This window comes from Pelodiscus sinensis, chromosome 11 (genome assembly GCF_052426305.1).
Source record: "Pelodiscus sinensis isolate ZL-2025 chromosome 11, ASM5242630v1, whole genome shotgun sequence".
NCBI lineage: Eukaryota > Metazoa > Chordata > Testudines > Trionychidae > Pelodiscus > Pelodiscus sinensis.
The window spans coordinates 4,959,120-4,975,448 of NC_143062.1; the positions used below are offsets into that span (position 1 = coordinate 4,959,120).

General features: G+C 41.6%; 1 protein-coding gene across 1 annotated transcript in view; it reads left to right on the plus strand.

Moving 5' to 3' along the window:
* VGLL4 (vestigial like family member 4) overlaps positions 1 to 16,329 on the plus strand; it is a 155,785-nt gene that overhangs the window by 12,530 nt on the left and 126,926 nt on the right. The window lies entirely within an intron of this gene.

Consider the following 16,329-nt stretch of genomic DNA (forward strand, 5'->3'; position numbering starts at 1 on the left):
GTCTAAGGTTTGGAAAATTTCAGAATTGCCACAGGAATTTTTGTCTACAAATGGGACTTATGTTACGAAATCCCTTAGGCATTCCTTATTGAGGTCCTCCATAGTCTCCAATAACTTAAAACTGAACAATGAATTTTTTTACATCTGGTGTGCAAGAAACCAAATGGTCCTGTTTTTTCTATGCGCTCAAGGACTCAGAGGAGCATGTACTTCTTTCTAATTTACATGAAGTCCCTGACAGACTAAGGACTCTTTCATCACTGGTGTATATGTGCATGTGTGTATATATTAGATCCACCCGTTAAGGTACTCTGCCAATGAAAATGGGCCACAATACTTTATCTACCAGTATTCACTTACTGCTTTAAGATAAAAATCAAAAGCCGTTTTTGTAAAGTCGTGAAATAACATGTTTTATCCACTCTCCAAATGGTCTTTCATATCAAAGTGATTCTTTTTAATACCACACCTTCAAAATTCAAGCAGAGGATAATGTTTGACAGAAAAGCAGAGTGATTATCTATGAAGCTTGGGAGAGTGATAACATGACAGCAGCCTTAAATGCATTGAATTCGGAATTTTGTAGGTTAAGTATAGGTAAGTGGCTTCTCTGAAGATCATATTGCCTGAAGTAGGGACCCATTCATCAGTTGGGTGCTTGAGATAGGGATGAACGTGTGATTCTGTTAGATGCATAGGCGGTTTCTGTGAAACTTGTTTGTTAGACCAGAATAAAGCATAATGAGCATTGTTTAGCGTGACTGGTCATTTGTCAAGGTCAGTGCTTTGCATCTTTCGCATACCATCATCCTGGGTTACAACAGGTGGAAAAAAATTCAGCACACCCTACTAAGGTGGTATTGGTGACCTTCACGTTAAGAACGTGTCTAGAAAACTTCATACTTACTGTTTGTAAAATAAGAAAATCTCTCTCTATATATTAACAATTTTTTCTTGTGGGACGACAGAGTGACATCATCATGTCATACTCCATGCCACCTGACTCGTCCCTCTTCCTCCCCCCCCCTTTCCAGCTCGAGCCTGAATTTGCTGCTTCCCCTCGCCACATGGAATTACTATTTTAAACCAAGCCCCTACTCCCCTTCCTCCATCCCCACCCCACAGGGATTTCAATGCCAGGAAACACGGCACAGTAGCTGGCAGATGCCACCTAGCAGCCATGACTCTCGGGGTGAGGAAGGGTACAGTGCTTGGGACAGCAGCCTAGGTACAGGGGCTAGGAGTGGGGCTCCTACCGGGCTTATGTGCCAGCAGCAGGCTCTTGGGGAGCTGGAGCGTGGTGCCTGACCGCCTGGAGTCCAGCTGTCCGGGGACACTCACCTCCTCCCCAGTTGCTGCACTGAGCGTGGCTGCCAAAGCACCCCCGAGCTGCCTGGGGGAGATGTCGCACCGACCTGTCTGCTCCTTCCCTTTGGCTCCCAGCAGGTGGCCTTGGGCTCTGGAGGCAGGGCTGGGGCGGTAAGCAGCATAGGCAGGACTGGATGGGGAGAGGTCAGGACAGCACCCCCTACGCTGCTGCTTTCCCCACCTCAGCAGGCTGCAGTGCCCTGGAGTGCCGCATGCACACAGCACTACCTGCGCCTCACTGTGCCCCACGCGGGGCGGGCAGGCATCCCTGCATCTCCCTGGCTGCCAGTGTTAGAGCTGAGACTGGTGTGCGTCACGCCGGGAGAGGGAAGGGTTAGAGATTGGGAGGAAGAGAAAGGACCCAGGCTGGTCGTGGGGCGGGCGGGCGGGCGGGGGACGGAGGAGAAGGGGCCTTGGCTGGCATGGCTGCAGCCCAGCCCTCCCCGGTGGCCGAGGGGAGGTGGGAGAGAACCAGGATTGCCTACCCCCTGCACGAGGGGGGTTGGCAAGCACAGTGAGCAGAAGGCACAGCCCCCTTGTATATTTTTAAAAATATTTTTCCTAGCAATGAAAACTGAAAAATACGAAACACAAATGTGGTGGAGGATGTGTATTTAGACTGAAGTAAGCATTACATGATGTTTTTTGGGGGGAGGGGGGTTAAAATGCACTTCCAGAATGTGTTCCATTTCCAAACAAATAACTCTTTTGAAAAAATACATGTGTCTGTGCATTAGGATGAAAGAAAACAAAAGCAAAAATAATTTATTAACAGTCCAAAGAATTTTTTCTCAGATGTGAAGAAATCAAAACCAAGCAACACTGGCAACTTGCATAAAACTTAATTTGGCTCCCAAATGAGGGCATGAGAGATGATGGACATACATTACAAAAAAATAGCACATAAATGTCTTCCCTTTCTCATTTGTTTTCATAGCATATAACGTGTTTTTAAATACATACATGTAAACTGTGCATTACTGATATTTTGTAACCTTCATCTTGTCCCTTGACCTGTCATATTTTGTCTGTTTCTCAATGGACTTCAAAGTGCTATACAGGCATATTTAACCCTGTTGTGTACACAGTTAAAAAGACCTTCAGATGGCTTCAATTATTAGTGTAATACTCTTGAAGATAAGGATCTGGTTGAAAAACTTATTTTGGAACTATGAAACCTCTTAGTTGAATACATGTTTTTATAACCCTGACCTTCTCATTTAATTATTATTTATGAAATAAGCAGTGGAACACACATGCAGAAATTGGTAATTCAAAGTCCTGCACATTTGAAATATGGATTTTTATTATAAAAGCTGCTTTGTTACTTTTTTGTGACTGTTAATAATGATCACAGCTGATCCCGGCTACTGAAATTCTGCAGTCTTTCAAAACTATTTTTTTGCTGATACCATATTCACTTTTGTAATTCCGTGTCTTCAAAATGTGCAGTGACTTGTAGAATTCCAAGATAACGTAATTGTGAGCTTTGTGACCTATATAGCTAATGATCACATTGTGACATGTTACACCGTTTCCAGAAATGAAGAATCCATACAGGTGGGCCTCAATAGTTGTTGACTTTGGGTTTGTTTGTGATGTGGGTTCACTGATGGGGTTGCTATAAAGTATATTGAAACCACACCTATAAATATAGGCTGCATTATTTAGCCCAGATCATTTGATATTTCTTGGACATGGGTACCTGATATTAATAGGGTTGCCAGGTGTCCGGTTTTCTACTGAACAGTCCGGTATTTGCACCATCTGTCTGGGAGAAAAATTCAGAAAATACCGGACATGTGCAATGTCCGGTATTTTCTGAATTTCTGGCTGGGCACCAGACCAAAGCCTGGCGGGGTGGGGGAGCGACTGGGAGACGAGGCGCGATTTGCACATGACCACATGCCAAAGCCAGGTGGTGCTGGGGGGACTGGGACTCCCAGCCACTCCCCCCGCCCGGCTTCTGCTCACGACCAGAGGCTCCCAGCGTCAATCGTGGCCCCGCCTCCCAGCTGGGAGCCTGCCACGTCTGCTTCCCACCCCCCTGGGACCTCCCCCCCAGCTGTGCTTTCTGCCCCACCCAGGCCAGCCCTGTTCCCCTCCCCTCCCCCACTCAAGTGTTTGGTTTTTTTGGCGGGGTCTACCTAGATATTAACACCGTAAAGCAGGGATGGTCAATAATTTTTTATGGCAGGCCACGCCAAGATTTTGGTAAGTGGTCAAGGGCTGTACTTTTCTATGGAGGGGGTGTGGGATGGAGGAGAGAGAGGAGCTCTGGGTAAGGGACTGGGGTGCAAGACGGGGGTCTGAGAAGGAGTTAGAGTGAAACCTGGAGTTGTGACCTTGGGCAGGGGATGGAGGTGAAGGAGGGAACATGGGTGCAGGAGAGGATTCTAGCCTGGGGGAGGGATGTAAGAGGGGATGAGGTGCCAGATGCAGGCTCTGGCTGGGAGTAGTGGGAGGCACTTAGCTAAGCAGCTCCTGGCCAGCAGCACTGCAAGCTGGCTGTGCATGTGGCTCTCTGCAGTGTGGGGAGGAGCAGACAGGGAGAGATTTTCTGTGCTGCCCCGACCCCCAACAAAATCTCTTAGCTGCTATTGGCCAGAATCTAGCCAATAGGAGTTGAGAGATTTTGCCCGGGGAAGGGGCAGCATGCTGAAGCCTCTTCCTCCCTCCCTGCACTGGAGAGAGCCACAGGAAGCAGCTAGTGGCACTGCTCCCCATCGCACGGGCTGGATCAAAACGCTTGGCAGGCCAGATCTTGCCCGCTCCTGCCATATTTGCTAATCATAGTGGCAGCGTTGCCATTTGCGCAGGGGAGATTTTAAAAAAGAGAATCATAAAGGGTAGTACGGCTGTAGAATGACTGGGCATTTCTTTGTAGTTTTAAATATGCGAGGTAGTAGTTTCTTTGTGTTGAACTTCTCCCCATGGCTTTAGTGACTCTGTTTTTAGTAGAGCATGTAGTAATATTACTGGAGAACCTCAGTTACGAACAATGTGGGATGGAGGTTGTTTATAACTCTCAAATGTTCATCATTGAACAAATTATGATCTTTCAAAAATTTACAGCTGAACATTGACTAAATAAATAAGCTTTTAATTTTTGCTATGCTTTACGGCTTTCCCTTTACTTTTTTAGTACAGGCAGTCCCCGGGTTACGTACAAGATAGGGACTGTAGGTTTGTTCTTAAGTTGAATTTGTATGTAAGTCGGAACTGGTACATATTGTAGGGGAAACTCTAGCCAAACATTTCTCCAGAGCTCAGTTTTATTCTCCCACACCTCACTTCCCTCAGTCCTTTATTCTCAAGCTGAGGTGTCTGCTGAGAAAAGCCGCTCCGCGTCTCCCTGGTCTGCTGGGGGGAGGGCGCTAGCTTCGCGTCTCCCTGGTCTGCTGAGGGGAAGCAGCTAGTGCGGGGTTGCCTCACCCCATTTGTAAGTAGGGATCCGATGTAAGTCGGATCCATGTAACCCGGGGACTGCCTGTAGTTAACATTGAACACGGCATTGTACAGTATTTTCTTGCCCTCCCTTTCCTCTCCCCCCGTTGCCTGATTGTGTATCTCCTGTTCCAAATGATGTATATGATTGACTGGTCAGTTTGTAATTCTGGCATTCATAATCTGAGTTTCTACTGTACAGTGTGAGACTTAGTCAGTCAGTATCTGACCATTGCTCCTAATGCTGACCTCAGATACCAGCCTAAGCAGATGCTGACGACGAGAATCTAGTGTTCTAGATTTTAAATTGCTTTTGTGTGTAGCTGGTGGTCCATAACAAGACCTGCTGCCAGATCACAGAATGCTCAGAGCCCTCATTATGACATCACCTTTTGAGATGAATGAAACATTTATTTCTCTGTCTTTTAATTATATTTTTATTGCACTAATCCGCATATTTTTCTTTTGAAAACTGAGCACTGGTTCCCATTGGTAATGCTTTGTTTCCAGTCATAATCAGGTCATTAAAATATTTACAATTGATAATAAAATCACTGCCAATATGCAGCTCAGAAGGCTTGGGCATTTGGTGTGTGCACAAGTGGTCAACATCATACAAACTCAGTATTTTAAGTTTGCTCTGATGTCTGTGTCTTAGCATGTGAAACTATATCATTTAAAAAATTGTTAGGTCTTAGTAACATTATTTTATCTTGGTTCTTCACCATCTTACATTACAGAGATAACATTTCTTTTTAATCTACCCCGTCATACTGCGATGCCTTCTTTGGGCACCTTTACCATTTGCCCTCACCAAAAAATATTTTAAACAGTGTAACTTTCAAATACATCAGCCGTAGCAAAGAATTACTGTAGTTCTTGCCTACTAGTGGTGAAATAAACATAAGCAAAAGTCCTGAGATAATTATTTTAACAGTGTTTGGGCTAGTTGGTTGATCTCCTGAAGTAACTTATCACAGAATTATAGCACATAAAGCTGGAGGAGACCTCAGAAGGCCATCAAGTCCAGCCCCCTGCCAAAGACAGGGCCAATCCCAATTAAATCAACCCAGCCAGGGCTTTGTCAAGCCAAGACTTAAATGCCTCTACGGATGGACACTCCACTACTTCCCTAGGTAACCCATTCCAGTGCTTCATCACCCTCCTAGTGAAATAGATTTTCCTAATATCCAACCTGGACTTCCCCCACTGCAACTTGAGACCATTGCTCCTTGTTCTGCCATCCATCACTACTGTGAACAGCCTTTCTCCAGCCTCTTTGGAACCTCCCTTCAGGAAATTGAAGGCTGCTATCAAATCACCCCTCACTCTTCTCTTTTGCAGACTAAACAGACCCAACTCCCTCAGCCTCTCCTCGTAGGTCATATGCTCCAGCCCCCTAATCATTTCGTTCGCCCTCTGCTGGACCACCTCCAATGCGTCCACATCCTTCCTGTAATTGAGAGCCCAGTACTAGGCACAATACTCCAGATGTGGCCTCACCAGAGCCGAATAAAGAGGAATAATCATATCTCTGGATCTGCTGGCAATGCTCCTCTTAATGCAACCTAATATGCCATTAGCCTTCTTGGCTGCAAGGGCACCCTGTTGACTCATATCCAGCTTCTCATCCACTGTAATCCCCAAGTCCTTTTCTGCAGAACTGCTACTAAGCCAGTCTGTCCCCAGCCTGTAACAATGCTTGGGATTCTTCTGTCCCAAGTACAGGACTCTGCACTTGTCCTTGTTGAACCTCATCAGATTTCTTGTGGGCCAATCCTCCAATTTGTCTAAGTCACTCTGGACCCTATCCCTGTCCTCCAGCGTATCTCTCTCTCCCCCTAGCTTAGCGTTATCCACAAACTTGCTGAGGGTGCAACCCATCCCCTCATCCAGGTCATTAATAAAGATACTGAACAAAACCAGTTCCAGAACCGAATCTTGGGGCACTCCGCTAGAAACCGGCCGCCATCCTGACGTCGACCCATTGATCACAACCTGCTGGGCCCGGCCTTCCAGCCAGCTTTCTATCCATTTTACCGTCCATTTATTCAAACCACATTCCCTTAACTTGCTGGCAAGAATATTGTGGGAGACCGTATCAAGAGCCTTGCTAAAGTCAAGGTATATCACATCCAGTGACTTTCCCACGTCCACAGAGCCAGTTACCTCATCGTAGAAGCTAATCAGATTGGTCAGGCACGACTTGCCCTTCATGAATCCCTGCTGACTATTCCTGATCACCTTCCCCTCTTCCAAGTGCTTCAAAGTGGATTCCTTGAGGATCCTCTCCATGATTTTTCCAGGGACTGAGGTAAGACTGACCGGCTTATAGTTCCCTGGATCGTCATTCTTACCTTTCTTGAAGATGGGCACTACATTTTCCTTTTTCCAATCATCCGGGATCTTTCTCAATCTCTACAACTTTCCAAAGATAATGGTCAAAGTCTCCTCAATGACGTTTGCCAACTCCCTCAGTACCCTCGGATGTATTAATTTCGGACCCATGGATTTATGTACCTTTAGCTTTTTTAAATAGTTCCTAACCTGTTCTTTCCCCACCAAGGGCTGTCCACCTTTGTCCCATATTGCGTCACTTAGCACATTAGTCTGGGAGCTTACCTTGTACATGAAGACAGAGGGAAAGAAAGCATTAAATACTTCAGCTTTCCCCACATCATCTGTCACTAGGTTACCGCCCTCATCCACAGCCTCTCTGATCACCTTCTTCTTGCTAACATGCCTGTAGAAACCTTTCTTGTTATCTTTCACATCCCTTGTGAGTCGCAATTCCAATTGCGCTTTCGCCTTCCTGATAACTCCCCTGCATTCTTGAGCTATACATTTATACCCCTCCCTAGTCATCTGTCCAAGTTTCCACTTTTTGTAAGCTCCCTTCTTGTGCTTAAGTTCACCAATGATTTCCCCGGTACACCAATCCGGTCTCCTACCATATTTGCTTCTCTTGCTACGCATTAGAATGGTTTCTTTCTGTGCCTTCAGTAAGGCTTCTTTAAAATACTGCCAGCTCTCCTGGGCTCCTTTCCCCTTCATGTTAGCATCCCAGGGGATTCTGCCCATCACGTCTCTGAGGGAGTCGAAGTCTGCTTTTCTGAAGTCCAAGGTGTGTATTTTGCTACTCTCTTTTCTTTAGGCTCCTGAAATCTACCATCTCATGATCACTGCTTCTCAGGTTGTCACCCACCTCTACTTCCCCTATTAGTTCCTCCCTGTTTGTGAGCAGCAGGTCAAGCTGCGCACGACCCCTGGTCGGATCCTTCAGCACTTGTACCGAGAAGTTATCCCCAACATTCTCCAAAAACTTCCTGGATTGTCTGTGTACTGCAGTATTTGTCTCCCAACAGATTGACATGGGTGATTAAAGTCCTCCATGAGAACCAGGATCTGCGATCTGGAAACTTCTCTCAGTTGTCCAAAGAAAGCCTCATCTACTCAGCCACCTGATTTGGCGGTCTGTAGCAGATACCAACCTCAACATCACTGCTGTTTATTACACCTCTAAACTTGACCCATAGATTCTCAACAGGCTTTTCTCCCTCTATATACTGGAGTTCTGAACAATCATAGTTCTCTCTTACTTACAGTGCAACTCCTCCTCCTTTTTCCCCCTTCCTGTTCTTCCTGAACAATTTATACCCTTCCATGACAGCACTCCAGTCATGTGAGTCATCCCACCAAGTCTCTGTTATCCCAATCAAATCGTAGTTCTTGGACTGGGCCAGGGCCTCCAATTCTTCCTGTTTTTACCCGGGCTTCTCCCATTGGTATACAAATACCTAAGATAACTAGTTGATCGCCCTACTCTCTCCATCCGAATCAGGGGTCCTCCTTTGTTGCTCATTCCTCTTTGCATTTCTTCCTGGTATCTGACTTTCCCACTCCCCTCAGGGTTTTGGTCACCTTCCTTCAATGAACCTAGTTTAATGCCTTCCCTACTAGGCTTGCAAGCCTGCCTGCAAAGATGCTCCTTCTTCTCTTTGTTAGGTGGATCCCATCTCTTCCTAACGATTCTTGTGCCCAGAACAGAGACCCGTAGTCGAAGAAACCAAAGCCCTCTCTCCGACACCACCTGTACTACCACGCATTTACTTCCTCAATTTGACGATCCCTACCCACTCCTTTCCCTTCAACAGGGTTGATAGACAAGAACACCACTTGCACTAGGAATTCTTTGATCCTTCTTCCCAACTCTACATAATCCAGAGTAACCCGCTCAAGGTCATTCTTGGCCGTATCGTTAGTTCCCACATTGAGAAGCAGAAAGGGGTAGTGATCCGAAGGTTTGATCAGTTTTGCATGCTTATAGAAAACGCAAAAGCTTTAAAAGCAGTTTTCATTGGATGCTTTTGTTTGAACTTTTGAAGTAATGTAAATGTTGTTAAGTTTTAGTTGTACCTGTGTTGGGATTCATCTCTTAGGGTACGTCTAGACTACCGCGTTTTGTCGACGGAAGTTTTGTCGACAGATACTGTCGACAAAACTTCCGTCGACAAAGAGCGTCCAGACACATGGAGTTCTGTCGACAAAGCAAGCCGCTTTGTCGACAGAACTCCGTAGTCTGGACGCAGTGTTACAGGCAATAACACCTTCTGTCGACAGAGTTCTGTCGACAGAAAGTGTTATGCCTCGTAAAATGAGGTATACCAGCGTCGACAAAACCGCGGAGTTCTGTCGACGTTATGTCGACAGAACTCCGCGGTAGTGTAGACGCTGGTATTGTTTTATCGACAAAAGTCCATTTTTGTCGACAAAACTAGGTAGTCTAGACACACCCTAACTAGGACTGTCTTGAACAGATGCTGTGGTTTGGATTTTAAAGTCTGTGGGGCCAGAATCTTGGGCTGGATTTCGGTAAGAAGTATAGAGCGATGTAACTTGCTTCTTAAACGTTTCTTGCATTGGTTTAAACTCTCTTACAGATTCCTAATATGCTTCAGTTTTACATCCCTTTTATGGTGCATCACTTGCATCACCTCTGAATTTGACCCACTGAGTGAAAGGAAGTCTTAGTGGGTGTAACTGGCATGTCAAGGGGCCAAAAGATGAGACTGTATGAAGAAAAAACTTCTTGTAGGACAGTGTAAGTAGCTCTAATGATCCACTTTAACTTGCACCTTCACATGGTTTCTCTGTCTGTAAATTATTCAGACTTCCTTAAATATTGCTAAAAGGATGTTGTTCAGATCTAAGTTAGTCTGAGTGTGAGGAATCCAGCTTACACTACTGAGTATCTCTAAATTTGGCCCCTTCTGTTCTTGCTTGTCAGTAAAGCGTATAACTTATTCTTCATACTCCACAAAAAATAAATAGTATTGTTTGTTGGTTAACGCATCTATACTGCACCAGACCTATATTGAATATTTATACATAATGGAAAATCTGTAAAATGTTTGTTACAGTAAAGATGGGCTCTGAATGAAATCTTTTTATTTTGTATTAAATCAACTTTTCAAGTTATTCGTAGGCTGACTAACCCACTGCGTTTGTATTTATTAAAATTACTTTTTATAATGTAGGCAATGTATCTATTACTTGAGGCTAATTTACTCATGATTGGTGTGGAGTCAAATAGGTTCTTTTTTGTTTCGTGACATTGATAAATATATCACATCACATTTACTGTTCCATTTTTGAAATTTTGAACAGGTATTCCAAATGCATTGTCTTTCCTGAAGCATGTTCTTGACCAAAATTGATTCTTTCATTTTGCTTTAGCATTGGGGTAGAATCACATAACTGACAAATGCTGTCTTTTACCCTCAAGATTTAATTTTGCTTACAGATGATGAACAAATAAAATACAGCCCTATAAATACTATATCGACCTGTCAATAACAATTATTATATAGCGACTCTTTGGATGCCAGTGAAGAAATAAACCTGTTCATAAAAGTAATTTTTACTGCATATCAATCAGGTATTCTTATCTAATCAGTTTGTTGTATAATCCTGGAAAACAGCTGCATGGCTACGTACCTGGTATGTCAAATGTGCAAATAAAATTGTCCAAGTAATTAAAGACACTAGTAATCTTAAAGGTCTTCAGAGCAATTTTTCACTTTTGGCCGTTAAGATTCCCCTGGTTTTTTTCTTACCCTCCAACTGTTTGATTGTACAGAGAGAAATACATGCGTGAATGTTTGTGTGTCATGCGTAATACATTTTGGTTTTAAAAAAAAAATCAAAGATAGCTTTGACTTTTTATGCCTCTAGTGCAGGCATAACCAAGCTCAAAAATTATTGGAGCTTTCCCATCCCATTTATATCTGTATAGCTTTTTTATTTCCCTTTCACTTAAGAACAATAAAATGTGTTGGGAACATACAATAAATTATTTGAGGGGAAATGAGTTTTTTGAGGATATCTCTAACGGAAAACAATTGCCCCAGCTGTTCAATTCTTTTTTAGGATCTGGTTGTGCTGTAGAGTGTCAATATTAGTGTCAGTACAAAATGAACTGTCTTTGGCTTTTAATAATTATTCTACAGTAAAGTTCACCACTTCACGTTTTTTATTTGTAAGTTTTCCCTCGCAAGGAAAATATTTTATTTAATGATATTTTGGGTGATTTAACATAGGAATAGGTTTTTTCTCAGTACAGAAATTCAGCTTATAGGAAGTAAAAAATAGTTTTATTTCCTTTTGTTAGCATTTGGTCCATCTGTTACAAGCTAGGATACAACACAGGGAAGGATAAGGAGGAAAGTTATCTGTGTGGCATAGGCTTGATACTTGTTTATAGTGAGGTCCATTAATATCACTGTACGCCCATTTAAGGCATCTAGAGTGATGTAAATGAACTTTAGTGTAATAAGAATTGGGGCTTATATTGAACATGTAAAATAGTTCTAAAAGAACTATTGCGTATAGCTGTTTAGATTTCCCAGGACTGGTGTTAGCGTTCTGGCTTACTCTTTTGCAATTTCACCTATGTCAATAAAGTTGAACTTTATAGTGGTGTGTTTGCACTGTAGTTTGTTTGCAGTACTTTTAAAAGTGTGTCAACCCTTTTTAGTTAAAGTAACTGCCAGCATATTTGATCATTCTAACAGCTGCTAGTTTAAATCATTCTGACATGCAAAACGCTTCTTGCTATCAAAGCATATTTATTAAACAAACGTACCTGAATCATGAAAATGAATGGTGGAGGGATAAATGACCAAGGTAATTGTATTTGCAAATATTACCACTGTGACATAAGCAAATGTTAACTATATAGAACTTCTTTTTACAGTGGATTGGGACTTAAAAGGTGATGGGCAGAGAGGGATTACAGTAGCTAAATAAAATAGATATTTATACTATAAACAGAAATTATGTTCTAGAAGCCATAATAATTAAGACAGAGGGCACAGAGATACATCTGGTACTGAAGTTGATTGCTTATCTGCACTTCAAGTCTTTTATTCCACTTGAAAGAAAATAATAAGATGATGTCATAACCAACCAATCACCTTGCAGTCTTGTCATTAATCACTGTGGTTGCCAAAGGCAAGGGAAAAAGGATGCTGAAAGTCAGTGTTGTTTTTGAGCAGCTGTTCAGTTTTGGAAGTAGGCTATGTGGAAGAATTTCAACAATAATTGCAACAGTGTGAGCCTTTCTGTTTTTGTGTGTTTCAGAGAGATAGCATATGTAAGTGAGGCTTATTGAAAGATGTGTATGCATGTTCACTTGCAATCTTTTTGTTGTAGAAGCATAACATTTTATTAATATGCTTGTAACTAACTTTATTGCAAATTAGATTTTGTGCAATGAAATTACTTGGTAGTACTGGTTATGCAAATGAACCTTTTTTTTTAAAATTAAATAACAAAAAATCTGAATCTAGTAGTTATTGCTCCCTTGTTAACCTTTCATTTTGAAGTGTAATATTTATGGAATTATTGGTGTGCAACTTATGTAGCTTATAATAAGGAACAACTTGCAGATAAATTGCTTCTGAAAATGATTTTACTAGCTTGATATTTTTTCAAGTATACTTGAGTTTTCAGTATATATTAATGAAAAATTTAGGACAGCATCCTGAACTTTTTAGCACATTTTTCCTCAAATTACTTTTTTAATACTGCAGCCAGAAAGTAACATGACTAAATTGTTCTGGGCAGCAAATATCTTTTAATTACGGAAAGCAATAATTTTTACTTTATTATTTTTAGTGATTTGCCTTTTTCAGTTTAGCTGTTTTGCAAATCAGAAATATTAGTGAGTCTAAGAGCTGGTCCATGTGCAGTTTTGGACTGATCTAATTGGAAAACACTTCAGTAAAATAGATGCAACGTCTATGTATGGGCACACATTTAAATCAGTCTAAGAATATCTTAAATATATTCAGTGTCTTGGAGCTTGTTTGTATGGCATAGCAAAGTACTCCAGAGAGGTGTGATTTGTAAAATTCAGTAATGTTCTGAGCTATAACTTCCTTGGGTTGACCCTGCTTATGCTATTTTAAAAGGACCTATTTCGCATCAACCAAATTCGATGTGAACTGAGTTGGGTATCTTTTTAGGATGCACCAACAGGACCAACTCAGAGTAGTTAGAATATAACATGTTAGAACATTTTTAAAAAATACACCCTTTATGCTCTTTTACTAGTGCCCTATGGATGAGCTCTTGGTTTGGAACTGATTTGAGTGAAACTGATTTTAAAATTTCCTACAGTAGGGCACAGATAAAACTAAATAAGGACAGGTCTACACTGGATCAGGAAGGTCGGCTTAAGGTATGCAACTTGAGCTATGTAAATAACGTAGCTGGAGTCGACATACCTTTAGCTGATCTTGGCACTGTCTTCATAGTGGGAAGTCGACAGGAGCAAATGTTCTCATTATCTTACCTTACTCCATGCAAGGACTGTGAGGGGTACCAGTACCAACTGGAGGGACCTCAGTGTTAATTTAGTGGATCTTAACTATACCCGCTAAATTGAATGCCAGATCCATTTCCAGTGCGTAAGTATAGACATGGACTAACTTAAACTAGTTCAAGAAAGACCCCTGATTAACTGGGATTTTACATCCCTAGTTGTGGTGCCGCTAAACTCTTTTCAGATTTTGTTGGGGAACCCAGCAAGAGGAGTGTTAAAGCATAGTATACTTTTTTTCCCCCCTAAAAAACTTTACCTTCCATTCCTCAAACTTTATTGTAGCAAAGAATTCACAATTAGTTACATTTTCAATTTGTGAAATAGGCTGGAAAATGGTGTTACAGGTGCCTTGGTATATTTTAATAACAAAACCATTAGCATAATCTGTGGATAGATTGTAAAGCCCCAAGAAATTAAGAAGCCTAAACATTTTTCAAATTAATTTTGAGCTTCTTATGACCACTTTTTCAATCGTCTTAAGTCTGTTACCTGCTATCTTGAATGATGCAATGTTATGTCTACCCAGGCTTTCCACCTCTGCAGTCAGATCACTTAAAGGTCACAAAGAATGCCTGCCTTGCGACTTTTTTTTTCTTTTTAAATTAGCTCTTTTCCTGATTGTTTTTCCTAATACAAACAAATATTTTAGCATCAATTTCAATATTGAAATAACCCTCTCTGAAGCGTCCTCTAAATCCCCATCACTTGGCATGGTGGGGCAACGTTTTGCCAATATGGAATTTGTCAGATATCAGTCATAGCCATGAAGGTTGCAGCTGACTGAAAACTGAGTTTAGTAAACAGGTTTACATATAAACAGTTCCTTGGAAATTGCCAGTGCACAATTCTCTTTAAATGGTGTATTTCTGGAAGTGCTTTAAATTTGCGCATCAGTATAGTCTTTTTCATAGGAATACACCTTATGTACATTATGGTATTAATCAAATACATAAGTTCTAAAATATTTGCATTTATAGTAATTGGACTACAGTTTTTAGTGAAATGGGACAAAGAGTACCTTTGCTTACAAGAAAGCCTGAAGTATCTTCAGTTGGGTGTTTGTGAAATGCAGTGATCTTTACAGAAACATGTTCTTTCCACAGTTTTAGGAGTAGATTTTTAGGACAAATTTGGAGGCTTTCTTGCATGAATTAAAAGTTATTTATTTTTTGTGAAGGGAAAGAATGAGAGGTGAAAATATTTTAAACATTCATAATACTTTTAGGTGCCAATAGATTCTGAGTCACTACAACAGCAGCTTGTTGGGAAGCGTAACAGGGAGGTTGCACCATTCTGCAATAAGTACATTTTTTCTTAATTTATTTTCCAGATGGCAATGCGAGCCTTGGCATGTTTTTGGTGTAATATGGCTGGAGGGTTTGTTTTGTTCAGAAAGGAAGATCCAGATATATGGTTTTCCACAGACAAACTAGTTACATTTTACCTTTTCTTCTTTAAACCTTTAAGTTGTTATATCCTTTCTGAAGCTTTCATCATGGTTGGTTTTTGTGTGTGTGTGTGTGTGTGTGTGTGTGTGTGTGTGTGTGTGTGTGTGTGTGTGTGTGGTACACAGTAGGGTGATTATGGTGAAGGGGGTTATTGTCTCTGGGATTCCTAATTCATTTGTTAGAGAAGTTAGAAACAAGTTGGGGACTGCAGGAAGAGAAAAGACTAATTTCATGAGTAAGGAGGTTAATGCTGCTGTGGAGAATTGGGATCTGCCCTTGTCTGGAACAGCGTTCCTGTGTGAAATAAGCCAAGTCAAACTTTTCACAGGGCAGTTACTTGTTTTCTAGGCAACCAATATGAGATTGTAGGGTTAGATTTGCAAAAGTACTGAGCACTTACAGCTCAGTGAAGTCAGTGAGAGCTGTGTTTTGAATACATAAAGTGCTGTATAATTCTCAGTACCTTCAAAAGTCAAGGTACTGGGCATCTCAACTGGGGCACCTAAAAGTAGTGGATGTTTGACCCTAATCATCAGTTCCCTATCTGTAAAATGTGTAATACCCACTCACCTCACGAGGGTGGCATTAACACAAATTCATTGTTTATGAAGCACTCAGTCTTTTCTCTAATATTTATTACTGTGTGAAAACTAGTAATTCTGATTTCAGAGGGGATGAATCATGTGCATGGTTGAGGCAACACATTGATTGACACAGGGAAAACAAAATAATAAATAACTTCTTAATGACTTCTGTGAAATGTATGAGGCAGAAGTTCTATGAGTGCTTGAATATGGAACCCTAATACTGTTCGCTAAATACAGTTTTTTGTGTGTGAGTTCCTAGATTTTTAAGAAAAGTAAACTAAAAAATGCATCATGTGACATCATATTGACAGCTACATGAGTAAGGCAGGGATCTCTAGCTTAACCTCATGGACTGCTGTTTCTTGTGCTAATGGAATTACTGATAACAATAGTACATTTTCAATCTCTGTGTGGACCAGCACCTTAGAGGGGATGAAACACTTTGCTATGGATGTATGCTGATGCTCGGATCTTGGGTTCTATTCCAGGCTGTGGAGGGGAGTATACTTTAATGAGAACAGGCTCTTCTGTCCATTCATTGCACCCAACCTTTGTTTATCCTGGTCCTGTCTCTTGCCTACTCCTAGCTCTC